A 15,539-nucleotide genomic window follows, 5' to 3' on the forward strand; every position below is an offset into this window, starting at 1 on the left:
GCCATCCGGAGATCTTTTGCAGCCCATCTTAATTCTGAGCCACTTCTCGAGGGAGAAAGCCAGCTTCTCAGGGATGGACCAGCAGCCCCTGCTGCCCCCCAGCTCATCACCCCATGCCTTCTCCCTTACCTCTGGCAGCCTGCTAGCACTGCCTCAGCAGACGGCTGGTCCGGGCTACTCCTCCAGGGGCCAGTCCAGGCAGGCTGGTGCAGCATCAGGCCTTGTGATTCACGGCCTGGGACTGGGTCCTGCTCACCAGCCTTGTGAGACTCAGGGGCCGTGACTTCCCTTCTCTAAGCCTCAAGTTGCTCATTGGCAACATGGGCGCAACATCTGCACAGAGTTGTGCAAACTCAACGGCCAGTACTTTTAAAGTACGTTTCTAAGCCACAGCTTGGCACACAGCCTGGCCCCTGACGAAAGTTCAATCAGTGGTAGCTGTTAGTATTTTCAAAAAGTGCCTGGGCCCAAGCCACCTCCTGGTAGAGGCCCGGACTTGGAACGCAAACCGCTCCCACGCCGTTCCCCGGTTGCACCCGGATACACCCGCCCCGGAATGCCAGCGTGGGGATCCGGAGGCCTGCCTGCCTCGGGTAGGGTTGCCAGTGCAGGGCAGGGCAAGATTGGGGAGGCGGTGAAGCGAGGAAGGGGCGTTCCTGGGGAGAGGCCTCAAGCTAGGAGGGCCGGGGGCGGGGATAAGCCCGGAGGAGAGGGAGTCGGAGGCGGGGGTGGTGGGAGGGCCTAGGGAAGTGGCCAGCGGCCTGGGAGGAGCGTGGGAAGGCTGAGGGAGGCCGAGGAGGGGCGGGACCGTTAGGAAGCGCTGGGAGTGAGGTTTCCCACCCGGCAGGGCTGAGGCTCATGCCCACCCAGACGAGGCTTTATCCGGGCAGGGCCCGGGGCCTGGAGGGGCGCAGAAGACCCGGCCGAGGAGGCAGGCCCAGGGACGGCCCCATCCACAGGGTGAAGTTGGGTCGTAGCGGGGCGGGGCGAGGGGCGTAGCTCCATCCCCCGCAGGACCCGGGCCGGGGCTGGCCGGTTAGAGCAGGGAGGCCGTAGCGGACAGAGCCCGATCCGGCTGGAAGCCAGTCAACATTCCTGCAGGGTCTTGGGGCGGGGCTGGCGGGCCCAAGTCCGGAGGCCGAGGGGGTGTGTCTGGGGCGTGGCCTCCGGAGGGCGGGGCCTGGCCGAAGCCTCTGCGTTCCCCGAAGACTGCCGGGAGGGGGACGATCGAGCTACTGAACCCAGGGCTGCGCAGTCGGACGCTGACTGGGGCGCGAGCGGGCGACGCCAGGCTTGCAGCGCGGAGCAAAAAGCAGAGCCAGCAGGTGAGAAGGGGGTCGGGGGAGGCCTGCCGGCAACCACGAGCAAAGTTAGTTTTCGTCCCCACTTCCAGAGGCCGCTCGGGCAGTTTTCTCGCAACAAGTGACAGGTCGGGCCAAGAAGGCAGCTGGTGGGTGAGAAGGAGCTTAATTAAGTTCCCAAGTTCTGACCCCCAGTTCTCCGGCTCCTCCGTGCTCCAGCTGTGTGAGCCCGGGCGCGTCCCCCGACCTTGCCCAGGACCTCTCGGGTTCCAGTAAAAGGAGGAGGTTGGACTAGGTGGACTCCGTGTTCTTACTGCCCTTTCTTACTGAAACCCCGGAAGGTGAGGCTGGCAGGTGAGAGCGGACTCAACAGGTATTCGGATTGCGTTGCCCAGACTACGGTTTGTCTCCCTGCAGAGTGACACTGAGCAAAGTGAACTCTCTGCGAGCGTGAAGCGAATTGCTTTAAAGGTCACACTAGTTCCTCGCATGGGACTTGAACCCACAGGCCTGGGAACCGGGGGCAGAGCCGGGGGTGGGGGGTGGGGGGGGTGCCCAAGTCAGGGAGGTTTCAGCCTCCCCTTCCCCCCAGCTCTGAGAGCCTAGTAAGACTTGGGGTGGGAAACTCAGCAGGGCATTTGTCCCCCTCCCAGGGCTTTTCCAAGTGAGCTGGCTTGGGAGGCCCCTGGCGGAAACTAGGGGACAAGTTCTTATCCGGGTGAGTGGGGAAGACAAGGGAAAACCCCGCAAACATTGGGCCCAGAGTCAAGCCCAGAGCCGGGGCTCTTGCTGCATGCCCAGGGTCCCTTCCTTGGGCTGGAGGTTTCTGTCCCTGGTGGCGGTAGGTGCTCTGTGCCAGGCCATAGTAGTTGGGCAGCCTAGTTCAGTGGTCAAGGACTTGGGACCAAATTTGGATTCCACTCCCCCTTCAAACTTCAGTTTCCTCATCTGTTAAATGGGGGTAGTGATGGTACTCAACGGTAGTAGTGAGGACTTAATAGAATAATGTGTATATAGTGCTTAGCAAGGCGCCAGGCACCCAGTGAGGCCTCATTGTATGACAGCTGCTCTGATGTGGATGGGCAGGTGATAGACTGGCTTCCTGCCTGGGAATGAGACTGTTTTTGGAGGGCTGGCTGCAGCTCCTCTTGACCTTGTGAGAGCCAAAACTTGCCACCTGCCACCAGCATCACTTTGTCCGTTTTGGGGTTGGGGAATGTGTCATCTGGACCAAAGAGTAGCTGAGTTTTCAGTAATATTGCTTGCAGTTGTTAGGTGTCCCGTTAAATAAACCTCCAAATGTTTACTTAGCACCTACTATATATTAGATGGAGCTAGGTGATACAGAGGTGAACTAGCCTCTGGGTTCTGCCCTCATTTTGAGTTGCTGACAGTGAGGTCCCCATCCCCACCATGCCTCTGCTGGAGAGGATAACTCACACCCAGAGCTCAAGGCCAGATGAGGTCTCATGGGTTTGTACTGGTCTGGTGGCCAGAATCCAGCTCTTCCATTGCATGCTTGGCTCAGGGTGGAGGTGAGGGCCAGTGTGGGCACCTTGTATCTGTTTGATCAGGGTTGGGCACTGAAGGTGGCTGGCTCCCTGCATCTCCTGGGGAGATGAGCCCTACACTGTGGAACCAGCTGGAAAACACTATGGGACAGTGTTTGACTGAGGGCTGTGCTATGTGGAGGAAACAGCTTGTGTATGTATGGGAGGGTGGTGCTCAGGGCAGGTGAGACACGGGAGAAAGGGAGGTAGTGAGACTTGAACAGGACTTTCTGCCTGGGATCCCAAGTCCTGGTTGGGCTTGGATCAACTTGGGGCCCCAGACTCCCCTCTCCAAGCATTTGAGTGGCTTAAGATTAGAGTTTGGTCTGGTGGGGAGGGAGAGGGGTCAGTAGGTGTTGCCTGTGAGGGGGGCAGGGAGGAGATGTTCATTTCAAACAGTGCTTAGTAAACATCTACTGGAAAGTCCTCCTACCACCCCTCCACCCCATGTGATGAATGACGGACGATGACACACTGACCCCATCCTTAGTTGCTTACCATGTGGTGAGGAACTTAGACAAGGGGACTGTGATAGGAGATAGATGAAGGGTCAGAGGGATCTTTAGGAAAGCTTCATGGAGGAAGTGGAGTTTTGGGTGGGCCCTAAAGATTGCAAAGGTTTCGGTAGCCACAGCAAATATAGTGTTTTGGGAAGAGGAGGTTGCCGAGGGGAAGGCAAGGAGGTCAGTGTGTTCAGGGGATTTTTTTTTTTTTCAACCTTGTTTGAAAGTAGCCCACATACTATATAGCAGACACTATGAGCACAGCTCGGTACTTTTACAACCACCAAGACCAGGGTTCAGATCCGATGGGAAAGGGAACCAGAGGGTTCCGGGGATTTTTAGGAAACTGCTAGATTGATCAGTCTGGCTGAAGAGCTGGGACTGTGCAGGGATGCGAAGGGGGAATGGTCGGTTGGATCAACTTGTAGAGGACCTTGAATGCCAAGGTGAGATGTTTGGATTTGATTTGTAGAAAGTGAGGGCCGCTGAAGGTTTCTGAGCAGGGGAGTGACATAGTCAGGGTGGCACTTTTGGAAAGATAGTCTTGCCAGATGCTCTGGGGTGCAGGACCCAGTGGTCAAGGGATAACGAACCGATGGCTGTGATGATGGAGAAGCAGGGGCCTGGGGGGCTTTGGGGATGTCTGCAGCTGGGGGATAGGAAAGACACTGTTGGAGGGGAGGGGGAGCAAGTGTCCCAGTGGGTGCCCTTTGTTTCTTTCGATCCCCCATGGAGCCTAGACCCTGGTGCATAGCGGGTGCTCAAGAAGGTGGCTGGATTGGGTGGGTAAAGGCACTGGGGAGGGTGACAAGTGCTACAGAGTGATAGAGAGGGAGCCGCCCAAGAAGGCTCTGTGTTTGCCCATGAAGGGGAGGCCTCTGGGCCAAGTGAAGGGAACTTGAGCCAGTCAGCAGGGGCTGGGGGGGCGGGAGAGCAGGGCGGCTGGAAAGAGGTACCTGCAGCTCTTCCCTCTCAGTCCCAGCCCAGGGAAGGCCAGGGTGAGAGGTTAGCCAGCGGGATCACAAAGTTCCCACATGCGGCAGGGGGGTGGATTTTGGGTTCCTCCAGGGCTCCTCTGAAGTTTCTGCAATGTGGGGCAGTCCCCTCTCTCTATGGCCTCAGACTTTTGAACCACTTCCTGGAAGCGCCTCACCCCCTTCTCTTACCCTCCAACCCTGGGGATGCAGCCCCTGTTCACCCTGAGGACCAGACAGCCCCTCCTGGCCCAGGGCAGAGCAGCCCCAAGCCCCGAGCCTTCCTTTCGATTTCGAGCATCTGGGGCCAGCGGACACCCCCTGGTTTGGGCTCAGCTTTGACCCCCTGCTCCAATTCTTTAAACCCACTTCCTCCACCCCACGGGAAACTCAGGGGGCGGTTATGATTTCACGGAAGAATCAAACAGTCAGGAGTTGGCTGTGTGAGAGGCGGGCGGGAGGGAAGAGCCTGGGCCCCTGTGTGCGACAGGCCGGGGCCAGGGTTGGGGGTCCGGTTTAATCTCAGCAGGAACTGCCCTGCCCACCGGCTTCCCCTCCTCTAAGCCTGGATCTGAGGGGCCGGGAGGGAAGCCTGGAGGTAAACATTGGCCGAGCTCCATGCTACACTTGCTTCCCTCTTCCCTTCGGCCCCTGATGCTGCCTGTGAGGAGGCCAGCCACAGGCCCAGGGCCTCTGTGACGGCCCCGCTGGTGTCTGGGGGCTGTCTGGTTCCTGACTCACCCCTGGGGTTCCCCCTACACTGTGGTTTTCCTGTCAGCAGCTGATTCACTCTGTGCTGACATGGAGACGCAGCTGAGGTGAGGGAAGAGGCCTGTCTTCTGGTTCTTAGAGTTAGTTCCAGCTCTTCTGTTTACAGGCTGTGTGACCTTTCATGAGTTCCTTCTCCTCTCTGGGCTTTCCTTCCCTCCTCTGCTAATGGCCTATTCTTTACTTGGCTCTCAGGGGATTCTGTAACCTGGACTCTGTGGTTTGTAAAGTAGGGCACATGTGAGTGCACACACACCACACACACACACACACACACACACACACACACACACACACATACAACACAGGGTCTCAATACAAAGTGGAACTGGACAATTCCACCTCCTAACCTTGCCTGCCCCCCACCTGAAGCACCCTTGTCTACCTTCTGCCTGTCCGCAGATTAGGGAGATGGTACAGCATGGTGGTGAAGAGTTGGACTTGGAGCAAAATCTTGGCCCTGACCATTCCTAGCTACTTGACCCTTTCTGAGCCTCAGTTTCTGAATCTCTAAATTGGGGATAATAATGGTAACTACTTCATAGGGTGACGTGAGGGTAAAACAAAAAAGTGCATGTGTTGGGGCTTCCCTGGTGGCACAGTGGTTGGGGGTCCGCCTGCCGATGCAGGAGACACGGGTTCGTGCCCCGGTCCAGGAAGATCCCACATGCTGCGGAGCGGCTGGGCCCATGAGCCATGGCCGCTGAGCCTGCGCATCCGGAGCCTGTGCTCTGCAACGGGAGAGGGCACAACAGTGAGAGGCCCGCGTACTGCAAAAAAAAAAAAAAAAAAAAAGTGCATGTGAAGCGCTTTGCAATTTTCTACCTACACATGGTGTATCCTCCATGAATGAGAGCTGCTGCTGCCCTTGTTTTCTTCACCTGGCCAGTCTTCAAGGCTTATACTAGGCTGCTTCTCAGGCCCCCAGAGACATTCCCCAGAGCACCAGCCTTCCGTATGGGCCCTCTGTGCCTCTCCAGCATGTGTGTACGTGCTCCAAGACACCAGTCATTTCCACCTGCGTGGTGCTCTTCCTGGGGGTGGCTGGGTCTCCCCACCGTGACTCTGAGCTTCCTGAGGGGAAGTAGGTCTGAACGTCAGTGGCAGACTTTCTCCAAACCCCCTCCTTTCCCTTCCCCTCTTTCCTCTGCGCTTGCCTACACAGAGAACTTGCCTCTTTGCTGCTGTTTGGTGGCATATGGAGTATCTCTGTGAACCCTCCCAGCCAGGGACTGCCCCATCCATCTCTGTGTCCTGACTCCTGGTACAAGGCCTGGCCCACAGCGGGCACGCAGGAAATGTTGGTTGAATGAATAAGTGATTCTCCTCAGGGTGGCCCAGTAGGACCCAGTTCAGAGCCAGATCCTCGGTGGCTCCTTTTGGCAAAGGCGGAGCTGGGAAGCAGGGTCTAGATGCCCCTGCCTTGCCCTTCAGGCCTGCCCGTCCCGTGCCTGCAACCGGGGTCCAGGGAGGTGGGAATGGTGTGGCTGGCCTGGGATTTCTTCGGCCCGGGCTCTGGCTTCCCTCATGAGGCCCAGCCTTTCCCCTCCTGAGAGGGGAAGAGCCCAACTTCCTCCAGCCCCAGCCTTGTGGGAGCCACTCTGGCCCTTAGTGAAGCCCGACTCAGCCAGAAAAGGCACGTTCAAGTCAGCAGTTATTTGTGGAAGGTGTTCCTGCCCCGTGAGGCGTGGGCGCAGGGCTGGGGGATGGGAGGATGCCCTCCAGAAGGCCCACCCCTGACATTATCCCTGGAGACCACCAGGTGGGCAGCTCTGGGGGGCCCCGCCACTCTCTCCTCTGGCTTCTTTCCTGGAAGTGGGAGCTTCTGCCTTTCTTTGGGCCCCACCCCTGACTTTCCCTTCTGTGTCAAGAGGTGATCTGGGGTGGGAGTTCCTGAAGATTCTGGACCTAGGCTCATAGGACCCATGCAGAAAAGTGGACGAAGTGCCGGAAGCTGGGCATTAGGAAGCCTGGGTTCGGCTCCTGGCTCTGCTGTGACATTGCAGAGTGGGCTGCTCCAGGGGAGTGACCTCCTAGGCCAGTTTGCTTACTCCTCAGGCAGAAATGCTCCAGAAGCCTGCCTGGGGTCCAGCTGGCCCTGGCCCAGGAGAGTGGAGGACGAACCATAGGCAATGTCGTGGACTCTGGAATCAAAGTGCCCAGGGATGCTCATTTCTGCCTCTGCTCTTTACCTTCTGGGTGAGACCTTAGGCAAGTGTCTTAACCCCTGTGTACATCAGTTTCAGCATCTAACATGGAGTTGGTTATAACACTTACTTCATAGGGTTGTTTGAAAATGATATGAATCAGCGTACGTGAAGCATTTGTGAGACGTGCCTGGCACATAGTGCTTTATATGGACCAGATGTTTTGGATAGCGTTGCTGTTATTAATAGGAAGCAGGATTTAAGTCTTTGGGGGCAGTCTTTGGTGAATGGCTTGAGTCTGGGAATTTGGAGCCCTGGGTTCTGATCCCAGCTCATCCTTTACTTGCCATGTGACCTTGGGCAAGTTGCAGCCCTTTTTGGGCTGCAAAACTCTATTATCCTGCATTTGCTGCACTTGGCTATTGTGAGACAGACACATGTGATATCACAGTGCGGAGCTGCAGGGTTTTATTCAGGGAAAGGACTTCTGGGTGCCCAGCCTGTTCTCCTGCCCTGAGACAGCCACAGTAGGTGGGCAGGTGTCCACACTGTCACAGAGGTACTGCAGACACAGAACGACAGGGCAGCTCCCCACAATGGCACTCAACAAGGCTAAAAAGTAGGTGAAACATTTAAGTATACACATAATGGGATTATCTAGATCATATTACAGACTTTTTTTTTTTTACTTTTCCCCATTTTCTGAATCTTCTGCAGTAAGCCCATATTATTTTTATGCTCCAGAAAGAAAGAAAGAACACACTTATACAATAAAGCTATCAAAAAACGTACTATAAATATTTAAACAAAAATGCATTATACGAACGTGGGATCATATTGAAGTTCTTGTTGTTGTTAACAAATCATATTTATTTCAAAAGGGGGTCGGGTGTTGGTTTGAAGTGAATGTCAATTTGTCAAGCCTCAGAAGACTGAGGGAGTGTCTTTGGAGGGAGACAAGAGTCAGATTCTGAATGGGATCATAATCCTAGTTCCATTGTGGTGGACACACCCCAAGTGCCGCCTGGTGTTTAGAAAGCTTTTCAACAATCCTTGACGCCGACGGGCTTGCTTTCTTCACGCGTAAAATGGGGATAATAATAATACGTAACTCAGAGCGGTGCTGTGAAGGTTAAAGGAGCTTCACACTTGTTTAAGTTGCGAGGGAAGCCCTCTTCTTCTGAATTTGGAACCAAGTGAAAAGAACAGTCGACAAAGATGGAGCTCCAAAGGAAGCCCCGAGAACGTGGCTTTAGATCCAGTCCCCAGAGGACTGGCTAACCGTCTGCCCTGGAACTGGCAGAGTTCCGGTCCGGTCACAGGCAACTCTGAACAGGGGCCAGCCTCCCTGCTCCCAGAGGAGCAGCCCGGAATGGACGCTGCCTGCGGGCAGCCGCCGAGCGTGCCCAGTACGTCTCCCAGATGAACCAATCAGATAACCCACTGCTGGGGTCCTGGCCTGAAGTGAAGAAGTGGGTGGAGCGAGGCCAGAGGTGTTCTCCCTGTAGAGGTCCCTCCTCAGGGAAACAAGTGGAGAGAGAAATATGTGTTCCTCCTCATAAGTACAAGGCGCTTCCAGCGATGCCTGGTAGGCAAACACTCAATGTTAATTTGACGTTGCTAACAATAATGGTAGCAATGAGTAATTCTACTACTGAAGTTGGAAAATTACTCTCCCACCCACTGTCTTAGGATATGGAACATTAGAATGTTGTTGCAACGGGACATGATGAGACGTCCTCATTTATAAAGGAAATAGAAACTCAGTGGGGCTGGGGGATGACAGATTTGTCTGAGATCCCACCGCAAATGAGTGGGTGGCTAGCTAGGCCCTGGGTCACTGACGGTCACGTAGGCAAGTCACCTCCCTGACGCTTTGACCTCTCTGAACTCACAGCAGAGGAGTAACTGCGGCAGGAGGCTGTGTCATTCAGGGGCTCTCAAATGCCCCTCTGATCCCCTCTCTCACCAGTTTCGGTGAGGATTAAATGAGATAATGGCTCTGGGTAACATGCTTAGTGGTGGGCCCAGCACGTAAAACTCCTTCCATACAAGCCAGAGGTTGATGAGGGTGATAGTGATGAACGAACGCTGCGCCTTCCACCCCTTTGAGGAAATGACAGAGTCCTCCTCCCCAAAGACCGAGGTCCCCGGTCTGGAGTAAAGGAGCTTTCCAGGGCTGTTTGGAGATCTGGGGGTCAGGAGGGCCTTAGGCCTCTATGGGCCTGGTCCTCTATAAGACAGTCTGAGCCCAGCCTCAACCTGGGTGCTTTTGACTTAGCATGAGGGCAAAGATGGAGGCTCGTGACTCGCGTCACAAGATCGTAGTCTTGTGAGCAGCATTATAGTTCATTGAGTCAACCTACCTACTCAGTCCGATCCCACGGACAACATTCAGCCTTTGCTCGCACATCTCAAGGCTTGGAGAGCTCACTACCTTTCATGTCTGGGCATATCTGACTCTTAAAAAATATTGTGTAGAATTTGAACAAACCCACTCTCCCTTGACTTGTTGGTCCTGATCATGCTTTGGGGACCACTTGGGGAACATGTGGAGTACGAAGGCTCTCTGGGTGTGGGGGAGGGTAACCAGACCTCCCTTGTAGCGCCCCGCCCCACCCTCAGGCCAGAAAGAGACATTTATGTCAACTTTTTGTTGTTGTTTATTTTGCTAATTTTTATTGGAGCATAGTTGATTTACAATGTTGTGTTAGTGAATCAGTTATACATATACCCACTCTTTTTTAGATTCTTTCCCCATTTTGGTCATTACAGAGTGTTGAGCACTGTTCCCTGTGCAATACAGTAGGTTCCTGCGAGCTATCTATTTTATACATTGTAGTGTGTGTATGTCAATCCCGATCCATTTCTGTCAACTTTTTTAAAAAGGCTTCATCTCTACCTGAACCAATGGACCCTTTAAAAAAAGGCCCATTGAAGACATAGTTTTGTGGGAAAAGTTGGAGGGTGAAGAACAGATGCAAAGGAGGAAATAACCGCTCAGAGATGTCCTGCGAACAGTTTGGTGTTCACACAAACACACACACACACACACACACACACACACACACACACACACGATTGGGATCATACCCTATGAACCACTTCCTGTGCTGCCACTTTTAGGTTGACATTGTAGAGGGAGGATTTTTCCACGTTATTCAATATTCTTCCACAGCGTGTTTCCCGGCTCCCTAGTATCATACCACGTGGATCTGCCGTGACCCAGTTAAGCATTCCCCTGCTGTTGCACACTTAGGCTGTTTAGAATTTTTCATTAGTACCCACATTGCTATAGTGACCAGCTGGTCCGTACGTCTGTTTTGTTCTCAACTTTAATGATCTTCACAGACTGAATTCTTCGAAGTGGCTGTCTCATCAGATGGTTTTTAAACTCAAGGTCCAAGGACCAGATTCTTGGGAGAAAGCTCTTTCCCTGATACGCACCAGCGTGTACCCGCACATGTCGCTCCAGCTCTCCTGGGGCGAGAGGCACTGTCCGTCCCCCTGTGCTGATTAGCAAGCTCACGGAGGGAAGGGGGCAGGCTCTCGGGGCGTGTGTGGGTGCACAGGAGTCAGACAGAAAGAGAAAGACAGATGTGGAGGAGCTGTTCCTCCTCCACTGTAGTCTGACTTTGGACCCTCCTCCTCTCCGGGAGCCTGCGGTGTCATTAACTAATTATGGGATCTTTACTCTTTAATGACCTCTCTCCATGGTGACTCCTTCCTCCCCAACAGCCTTCTGGGAGCCAGGGAAAGTGAGATGAGTCGGTAGGAGGAGGTTTCTCTGGAGTAGGGCTGGGGGGGTCATGGGCTGGCGCAGTGGTTCTCAAACCCTGATATACCTCAGAGTCTCCTGGAGGGTTTGTTAAAGCACAGATCATACCCCCAGAGTTTCTGGTTCCATTGGTCTGGGGCGCAGCCTACGAATGTGTGTTGCTAACATGTTCCCAGGAGATGCTGCTGCTCTGGGTGTGGGACCACACTTTGAGAACCAATGGAGTAGTGGATTGGGGCAGGGGAGGCTGTGTAGTGAATTTCAGCTCCTGGGGCTGCTGCCCGTAGGAACCTTGCCTTGTTTAATAAAGGCTTGTGTGAGATCTGAACTCACCTTCCCCCTACCCCCACTTCATCACCCCTTCTCCAGTATGCACTCTCCAGTAGCCACGTGCAAGAGGATAAGATGATTACCACCATCCCCATTTTACAGAAAGGAAAACTGAGGCTCTGACAGGCGATCTGATAGATCCAGGGATGCTCTGAAAGCTGGCAGGAGCGCTAATACAGGACCCCTGGCCTTGTCACCTCTCCCTGCTCCTCCTGAATCTCATTCCCCACCCGCCCCCCGCCCCCCCAACACACACACACACTCTCTGGGCTTACCTCATGCAGGTGTGATGCAGGAGCAGAGGTGCCTTCCCTGAACCCTGTGCCTGCCCTGGGGGACTCCAAGTGAGGGGGCTGGGAAGGCAGGTTCCCCATCATCTCTGAGCCAGGGTCTTGCTCTGCTTTTTACCCCCACTAACCATTCAGCAACGTGATCTTCTTCCGAGATCTAGTGTTCTCCAGCCAGTTCATGTTCCCAGTTATTGTTCTGGGCCACTTTTCCGGGAGGCTAGAAACTTTCTCTGGTTGAGCCTGGGCACTGTGTGGTGGGCACAGCAGAGGGAGGGGAGAGAACGCTCACCTGTTGAGCATCTGATGTGTGCCAGGCCCGGCCCTGGGCACTTTGCAGCCGTGATGTCAGGTCATCCTCCCAGCAGCACCCTCCCCCCAGCAGAGGTTATCATCAGCCCCCATTTACAGATGAGGGAACTGAGTCTCCCAGGGCTGAAATGACTTGCCCAACGTCACAGCTGAAGGAGGCAGAGCTGGGCTTTCAGTTCCAAACTCCAAGGCTGGGCCCCCTGGTCTGGAGTGGCAGCGGATCCTGGACGGAAGGAACTGGGATGTGGGGGACTCAGCCTGTGCTCCACCACCATCCATGCAAAGAGGGTCAGCCCGAGGGGCAGGGCTCCCCTGGGACTCAGGGTCTTGCAGTGGGAGGACCCTGGCCCAGCCACTAGGAGACCCAGTTCAAATCATACTTCATTCACCTCAGAATGATACCTTATGCTTTATAGCTTTTAGCAGTGGACATTCTCTCACGTACTTACTCCTGCAAGCCTCCCAGCACCTTATGAAATAGGCAGGGAGGGTATTATTACTGAGCCCATTTTACAGATCACGACAGAGGCTGTGAGTGAGCTGCCCAGGATCCTACAGCTGAGGAGGGGATAGAGCCAGGACTTGAATCTGTGTTGTCTTTGCTCCCCGTCCTGAGGCTGGTCCGTCACCCCAAGCGGCATCCTCAGTAAGGAGGGAGAACTCTGGGCTCCTCTATTCTCAGCTCAGGATTGTGGATCCCAGGGCTCTTAGTTGGGGGGGTGGCTCTTGGGTGCCAGGGGCCCAGGACCCCGGGAAAGGCTGGCCGGAGATCCTCACTCTGGGCCAGAGACCTTGGGGAAGGAAGATAGGGTGGTCCAGGCTGCCCCTGTTACCGGTTCCTGCCCAGACCTGGACATTTGAGGTCCCTGGTGGGAAGGGGGGTCTGGCCACGGTCCCCCTCCCACCTCAGCTCCTGGTTGCTCTGAGGACTGTGCCTGCCCTCCAGATACACGATACAGAATTTTCCAGCCTCTCAGGCCTCAGTGCCCCTGCCCTGTGGTTCAGCCTGAATGCCCTCAGCTCATCCCTTATCTCCTGATCTACATCTTCCTTGTCCCTCCAGACCCAGTTCTAGCCGCCTTCTTCCCTGTGGCCAAGCCAACTCAACTGTCTTGGGTTCTGTCCAATGAGTAAACTGGCTAACAGGGTTAGATAACTCACCAGGGTGGCCATGAGAGCAGGGACTGTGGTTCCATTGGGCCCAAGCCCTGGGGGGTCTGCCAGGCTGGCAGGGTTCAGGGCGCTGGGTCTGCATGGGCTGGGGACAGCTGAGTCCCTCAGGGTCAGCCTCAGACCTGTGACTCATACTTTGGCCCCCCTCCCCCCCGCCCCACCCGAGCAAGCCACTTCTCTTCTCTAACCACTGGCTTCTTTATAAAAATAAGAAAGATGTCTTCCTCACCAACCACTGTGAGGCTGGCGTGATATGCAATATGCAAAACACCTGCCGCTGATGTCTTGTGGGTTCCAGGTGCTCGGGAAGTGCAGCTCCCTCCCCTTGCCTGCAGTCAGCTTGGGTTTCATTCCTCCTCCACCCACCCAGTCCCCTGGGATGGGTGTCTGGTTGGGCATTGGTGTCAGGCCTGAACTCTATCTTCTCTAGCTGGGAGGTATTCGAGGCAGATAACAGGGGAAGGATAGGGCAGAGGGACAGAATTAGCTCCAAACAGGCTCTGCCAGCCTCACGTTGTGAGCCTGGGCACAGTACCTCCTGAGCCTCAGTTTCCAGGTCTGTGGAGGGGGCATACGCCTGTGACCTGTGTTCTCAGGGTCACACAGGGCTTCCTGGGAGAGCTGGAGGAGTGGGGGTGGGAATCCAGGTGACCTGAAGTGCTGCGTGCTCCCTCGCAGGAGCCTGGAGTCCGGCCAGTCCCAGTTCATTTCCATGTCTGCTTTCCTGCTGCGACACAGACAGCCCCCTTTCCCTCTGGCCACCTGGAGGCTCATCAGGCTGCTGTGCTCTTGGCTCTGGGCCTGGCGTACGGGGTCACCATCCGTCTGGACTCGTTTCTTCCTGTGCAGCTCAGGGAGCCGGCCCAGGCCTGAAGGCCTGCCTGACTCAAGGTCCCTGCGCTGAGAACTCTCAGAACCCCACCCCTGGCCCCTGGGGCTCACCGGGGGCACAGACCCCTTCCAGTAGGACCAAGCCCCTTTCCTTTCCGTTTCTGTCTGTCTGCACACACCCCTCCTACCTCTCTATGGCCTGGAACCTTCTCACGGTGATAATAATCACCATGGTTCCCTTTGTTGTGCTGGAGCATTCTGACTCCTCAAGCCTGTCTCCTCCCTGTAAGGTAGGAGTGAATTGCTGTCATCCCAGAGAGGGGAAAGGACTTTTCACAGCCCTCAGTGGGGACTCACGACCTCTCTGCTCAGCCCCGTCCCCCAGCCCTCAGTGTAGGCACGCCCCTGGAGTTGGGAGTGGGAAGTGGGTTGAGAGGAGGCGAGGGTGGCGGAGTCCTAGGTCTCCAGGGTTGCAGGGGCAGTATCCCTGCTTCTGGGGCTGGCGTAGGGACTGTCCCCATTGCTGAGGGGGGGAAGTTGAGGTTTAAGGGAGAGGAATGAGATAGTGAGGACCTGGCTGGGCTTTGCTCTTTCCTCCCCAGGGCTTGAGTTGGGGGGATTCCATGGGGCTGTGTGGGACCTGGGTACTCATTGTGCCTTAGGCGCTGCGGGCTGAGGTCAAGTCCCTCACCCTGTCTCAGCTCCCGTAGGGCCTGGGAGTGGCTCCAGCACCTTTCTGGTGATAAAGACCCAGCCTGCTTACGAGTCTCCGGAGGGGTGCACGCGCGCGCGCGTGCGTGCGTGCGTGCGTGTGTGTGACGGGGTGGGTGTGTTTGTCCAGGCACCGCTTGGCGCTCCCAGAATCTGGGGGAGGCCAAGGCTAAGAAGAATGGTCTGGGGAAGGGATGGGCCATTGTTGGAGACTGGGGGCGGAGGGTGGTGAACAGCCCGGGTGGGCTGCAGGGCAGAGCTGGGCTGGCTCCCAGGGTGGGGTCCTGCCTGGGCCAGCAAGGCCTGCGCGCCAGGTGAGCTTTTGCTTCAGGCCCCCCCGGGGGCTTCCCGTGGAGACCAGAGAGGGCCTGAGGTCTGTGGGCTGGAGCCCTGGCTGCACGGGAGGCTCCCTTCACCTGGGATCTGTCTGTCCTTCTCTGCCTGCCATTCTCTGTCTCTCTTCCCTCATCTCTGCCTCTGCCTCTCTCACTCTCCCCTGCCTCTCTTTTTACCTGCCTCACAGCCAATGCCCCCTTCAGTCTCCCATGCCTCTGAAGCCAGAGCATCTCTGGAGGTGTAGCAGGTGTTGAGGCCCAAGGCCACCCTGGCTGAGCCCAGTCTAGGGGAGCTGGAGCCGTCCCAGCCCCGCTCCTTAGCAATCCCTGAGGACCCAAGAGGCCCAGGGAGCCCTGGACAGGGATCCCTGACAGGCTGTGCTGGTCTCCTCTGTGACCCGCTTTCCTGCCCCAACTGCCAGGTGTCCGGGTGGGTTAAACGGCCGCCGCCCTGCCTGGGAACTTGGGGCTTGGGCTCTGCCTGCCATGTGGGAGGTGCAGCCCTTCCTCCCAGCCCCGGAGGGCCTGGACCCCTGCAG

General features: G+C 55.9%; 1 protein-coding gene across 2 annotated transcripts in view; it reads left to right on the forward strand.

Annotated features, from left to right (window-relative positions):
• Positions 1–1,018: 1,018 nt before the first annotated feature.
• CD82 (CD82 molecule) overlaps positions 1,019–15,539 on the forward strand; it is a 51,663-nt gene continuing 37,142 nt past the window's right edge. The window contains exon 1 of one of the 2 annotated variants that reach the window (XM_060018754.1): positions 1,019–1,325. The gene's annotated coding sequence lies outside the window, so the exon portion shown is untranslated. The remainder of the gene's footprint in view (positions 1,326–15,539) is intronic. The other variant, XM_060018753.1, reaches the window with a different exon arrangement.

This window comes from Delphinus delphis, chromosome 8 (genome assembly GCF_949987515.2).
Source record: "Delphinus delphis chromosome 8, mDelDel1.2, whole genome shotgun sequence".
NCBI classification, from domain to species: Eukaryota; Metazoa; Chordata; class Mammalia; order Artiodactyla; family Delphinidae; genus Delphinus; species Delphinus delphis.